The sequence below is a fragment of the Quercus lobata genome, chromosome 5 (assembly GCF_001633185.2).
Source record: "Quercus lobata isolate SW786 chromosome 5, ValleyOak3.0 Primary Assembly, whole genome shotgun sequence".
NCBI lineage: Eukaryota > Viridiplantae > Streptophyta > Magnoliopsida > Fagales > Fagaceae > Quercus > Quercus lobata.
In genome coordinates this window covers 25,866,213-25,871,604 of record NC_044908.1, presented here as the reverse complement: position 1 = coordinate 25,871,604, position 5,392 = coordinate 25,866,213, and the positions used below count along the sequence as shown (strand labels likewise).

The 5,392-nt window shown below is 30.6% G+C and overlaps 1 long non-coding RNA gene across 2 annotated transcripts; it reads left to right on the top strand.

Moving 5' to 3' along the window:
* Positions 1-1,609: 1,609 nt before the first annotated feature.
* On the top strand, positions 1,610-5,097 carry LOC115989482. 2 transcript variants are annotated; one of them, XR_004091958.1, is made up of 5 exons: positions 1,610-1,782; positions 2,565-2,632; positions 2,778-2,968; positions 3,402-3,489; positions 4,730-5,097. It is a non-coding gene; the product is annotated as an uncharacterized LOC115989482 (long non-coding RNA). The 2 variants fall into 2 exon arrangements; XR_004091957.1 differs by having other exon boundaries at positions 2,565-2,968.
* Positions 5,098-5,392: the final 295 nt, after the last annotated feature.

Sequence of the window (5,392 nt, the reverse complement as noted above, 5' to 3'; positions counted from 1 at the left end):
AATATAAAGTCACGGTTTTTACAAACTCTCTCTCTCCAGACGTAGAAAGCCCTAAAACATTCAAGATCTACAAAGTTCAGTTTTGTTTATATATTAATTAATACATAAACAGAACAATCAGTTTGCAAGCTCTTTATGCAAGGCCTGGATAAGAAGGGACGCCCCATCGTGGTTTGCTTTGGTGGCAGGCATAAGTAGAACAATCTAGAGGAATTCAAGCGTATGTTATTTTGACTTCAATAACTATTATTATATATTTCTTGAGTTTTCTATTCTCTAGCAAATTGAATTTGTGCAATCTCCCTGCTGCAAAATCGGAGCTGGTGATTAGATAAATGGAGATGTCTTTACTTTTTGCAAGTTTTGTGGTCTACAGCTTAGACAAAATATGTTCTATGTAACTTCCTCTCCCCGTCTCTATTATTTTATCATTGGAGAGGGAATACCATTGTCTTTGAAGAATCATTATATTTTTTATGTTTTTTTTTAATTATTTTTTTTAAATTTGTTTTATGTAAGGTTAGTTTGTTTACATCAGTTCTTTATCTCAAAGATAAGACTTTTATTTCTACCACAAGAACTATTTAGGTATGTATCCCTTGTAAGCACACATGAACTTAAATTGTCTTTTAATATATGCATGCTTTATTATTTTCTAATAGTTTTCCCGTGCATCGCACGGGTTAGCGACTAGTTATTATTATAATGGAACAAGTGGTATTAGCATATTGAGTTGTATCTCTCACAGGCAGGTGGGCCCACATATTCTAATATGATGGTAATGAATATAGTCAGAACAATTATTATTCATGTCTCCAACTTGTAAAAGTTAATCTCTGGATTCTTCTTCTATGTCATCCTTATGGAAACCGGAAGTATTATCAATGAGCAGATAATATAAATAAACATTTTTTTATTGACCGTACAACATTATTCATGAGCCTTGACTTTAATTTGTAATAATGATAATGCGTTGGTATTACTATGTATCTTATTAGGATTTGGTGTCATGAAAGTACAGACGGCGAAAGTAGATTTTCTTAATAGGATTTATAGTTGATAGAAAATGAAAGCTTCGTTGACGGGCATATATAAAACATACGTAATCAAAATCCTTTTTTATTTTCCATTTTTATTTCTGTTGGGTTTAGAATCCTGTCAAAACGCTGTATTTAACCGTTTTTAAGGTCAACTAGATAATCTATATATATATATATATATATATAATAGCAGAAACTGAGAGAAAGTAAGTTCTTAAAATTAAGGAGGTAATGACAAATAGGAAAAGTGCCTACCTAAAATTTAGACATGTATAACTTTAAAAAGCGATACATTATATTGTTTGGAAAGGCTACAACACCGTTTTAAAAAAAAAAAATACTAAACGGTTAAAATACAATTAAAAGGAGGTGTTGACAAATAAGATAACAACATATCTAAAATTTAGACACGTCTAACTTAAAAAAGCGATACATTATGTTTTTTTGGCAATGCTACCACACCATTTAAAAGCCTCTCCCTAAAAAAAAAAAAAAAACAAAAAGGAAAAATAACCGGTTAAAATTCAATTAAAAGCTTCTATTAAAAAATAAAAATGCAGATACAGAGAGAGGAGGAAAGACTCCAAAAGAAAAAACGCAGATACAGAGAGAGAAGAAGAAGAGAGTTCCCTCGCCAGACTTAGAGCACCGCCGCAAGCAGAAAGAAAAATCTATGGGCATCACCGCATCAACACCGTTAGGCTATATATCTGCCACTATCAGATTGTCGGAACCGGCTCTGGTACGTTTTTCTCTATTTTTTTAGATTTGGGTATGAAATTTTTTATTGAGTTTTTTCGTTGGATAGGTTTAGATTTGATTTTGGTTTTGATTCCTTTTTGTTTCGGGCTTTTGGGTTCTCCATGAAAATGTTTGTTTTCTCAATTTTTCGATTTATTTTGATATCACTAAGCCTTTCACTGTTTTCTAAAATCTGCATTCATAGTATTTTTTTTTTTTTTTTTTTTTTTGGGGTTTTGATTTGGAAAACACCTTTTGATCTGTTTCACAGGGTTAGTAGACACTACACCTGTTTGGTGTTAACTGTTTACTTAACACAGTTTCACAGTTATAAGAGATTAAAAAAAAAAAACAATTTGAAAGGCATGGAGGGCGAAATTATTTTCAGAAATCTGTTATCCAACTACTTCAATTTAGCCTCTGCGTCAACATGTATAGGCTCTATTTTTTGGTTGATTTATATTTGGCGTCAAATATAATTTAGGTCTAGAGAGGGCAAAGACAGAGAGAGAGATCGTGAGTAGGTGCGCAAAAAGAGTTGGAATTTTTCTATTTGTCATGTAATTACTGCTATAATTGTTGTTTCTTTGTGTATTATTGTTATTTCCTTTTATGCATGTTTTGATCTCATGTTGGATCGATAAAGAGTTGCAATTGTCAATTAACATCTTCTATTGCATTTATTTTTAAATGAATTTCCTTTTCATTTGTTACTGCCTGATTAGTGATTACTAAACCCAAAAAAAAAAAAAAAAAAAAAAAAAAAAAAAAAAAAAAGAACAGAGTTAGTATTAGGCAGACTTCCCAATGATGACAATCCTCCCACCATCATCATGTCAGAATCGCTAACTGTAAGTTACTCTCTTCATTTTTTAGTTTGTTCATTAAATATGATCATAATTTGATATTTTATTTGGAGTGGTTTCGATTTAGGTCTTTTCAGTTTGTGCATTAAATATGATCAAGTTTTTTTATATTTGTTTGGATTGGTTTCAGTTTAGGTCTTTGTGTCTCTCTCACCAATGTCTGGCATATTTTTAAAGAAGAAAAGGAAGAAAAGAGCCTTCAGTTGAGATAATGAACCCGTTAAGAATGTTACACTATTTAAACATAGAAGAAAAACACAGATTGAAAGAGAGATAAATCTCAGGGCAGCCACCATCATCATGAAGCTGGAACTGTTACTGGTAAAGGTTTTCTTTATTCTTTTTAAAATTATGTGGTAACTATGATTTATGTTTGGGTGTTTGGTTCTATAGGTTCGATTTAGGCATTTGGGCTAGATTTGATTTTGATTAAGTTTATTGGATTAGATTTGGTTTATGGTTACGGTGTTTGTGTTGGTTTGGTTTGGTTTTGGATTTTCAAGTTAAAATTGTTTTGGGTAATTTTTCAATCGCATAGAGAGCAGAGTATTTTTGATCTTTTCAATTTCTTTTACACTTCTTGAATGAGTATTCCTTGCGAAGAGTTTCCAATCGTTCCACTCAGTGTTTATTTATTTAACTCTCTCTTGGATTCAATTGTAAATTTCATTTGTCATTGATTGATTTCTATTCCAAATCTGTGTAATAAAAAATTAAAGGGTTTTTCTTTAACTTTTCTTTTCTTCGTTTGCAGGTGAAAAGGCAAATCCTTGGACACAATCCAAGTCTGAGTAGAAACAGCACTACCAAGTATAGTTTCCACTTTATTTGAACCATCACCGGTAATTTTCTTTTTAATTGAGTGTTAAATATGCTTTATGTTTGGATATTTGGTTGGATTGATTGATTTAGGTATTTGGGTTAGAGAAATTCATTTTTGTTTATTTGTTTTTGTTTTGGATTTTAGGATTGAAATGGTTCAGGGTTGTTATGTGATTAATTTTACGATTTGCGTACTATGCTACCAACCATATCTACGTTGCTGGATACTGCTTATGAGTTATTCTTTTACACATTTTTTATATGAGTTATTCTGCTCTTTTTTCTATTTGTTTATAGGACTTCTTCTAGATGTTTTTTTACATATATCTTGTTTGAATTTTCTTCAACAATATATACCCAAGGCCATAACATAATTTTTTCCCTTCTTCAAATATTGTTTTTGCCAGTAGTTTATGCAATTCCCAGTTCATTGTTTTCCCACAATTGCTTTTCCTATTCAAATACTGTTACTTTGATTGCATAATTAATTGATGGGGTTATGCTCCTCCTTTGGATGCTTTCCTTTGGCGTATATAACCTTTGGCTTTTTATTTTTTTTCTAATTTTTTTTGTGGTTTTTTTTAAATGTTTAACTGTAATGTCTTTCGTTAATGTTTCCTTTACCTTTCTGCTTTCTCTATTTCTTATTGTGTTGATTATAGGGTTTAATCAAGATCCTAAAAATTCCTTGAGAGAGAGAGAGAGAGAGAGAGAAATCTAAGGAAATTTACTACTGTCAAACCAGGGTCTCCCTGTTTTACAACTTAAAGCCACCATCTTAACTTTCAAAATATTATTGTTAAAGTTTTAAATTTTATTTCTAAATTTGCTGCTAACATATGATTAAGGCTTTGGTTTTGAATTGGATGCAAAATATAATTAAGGTTTTGGTCATTAATTTCCTTTGAAGCACTATTTGTGTGTGATTTGTTTGGAGGAGAACAAGTGGTTGGTTATTATTTTGAGTATGAGTGTGGGTTTATTTATGTAAAGCTGAATGTATATGTCAATTGCAAATATGATTGCATTTTTTCTTTGAGAAAATTATTGTTGATGAGAAATGGTGATTTTAAAGAGTTGGGAGTTTGGCCTTGCCAAATCAAAGAACCAAAAAGATATAGTTACATGGTACTATACTTAACTTCCATGTCTGTCTCTCTCAAATATCTCTCTATAATTTCATTCAATTTGCGCTTTTCAATATTAAAGTTTTGTTCATCTTCTTATGCAAAAACTAATAACAGAAGCCCTTCATTCCAGGCTGATATGAAAGGTTTGGATGGAATATTAGGAGCTAGCTATGTTGGGATAGAAATCATTCTATAATTATGATGCTCCTAAAGCTAAGAAGCCAATAACCAGAACATCCAACTATTTGCAAAGGTGGTGTTGTTGATGCTGTAGATAGAGGAAAAGGAAGGTTATAAGAAGCCTATATATGAGATAAAGAAAGGGTATTTCTTTTTCCATTGTTAGAGCACTCACATCAATGAGTGTATAATAGAAAAATGTGTAAAATTTACACAGTTTTGTACAAAAATGACCCACATTAATCCATATATAACCGTGTAAATTTATAGGTTTGCCATATAGTGATCGTGTAAATTTAAAGCAAACCTTTAAATTCACACCAATATTATTTATTTTACATTTAGATTTTTTTTTTTTTTTTTTTTTTTACGTATCTTGAGGATGAAGGAAGAAAGTAGATGATGGTTGTTGTGTATGAAGAAAGAGAAATAATTAAAAAAATGAAGAAAATTTGATATTTTAATAAAATGTAATGTAATTAGAAAACACATCAGACTTGAATGGGGTTGAATAGAAAGTATTGACTTTTTAATAATAAAAAAAAAAAAGAAAAAGAAAAAAGAAAAGCAACCCAAAAAAAAATAAGCCTCTATAATAGAAGTTGCTTTGTTA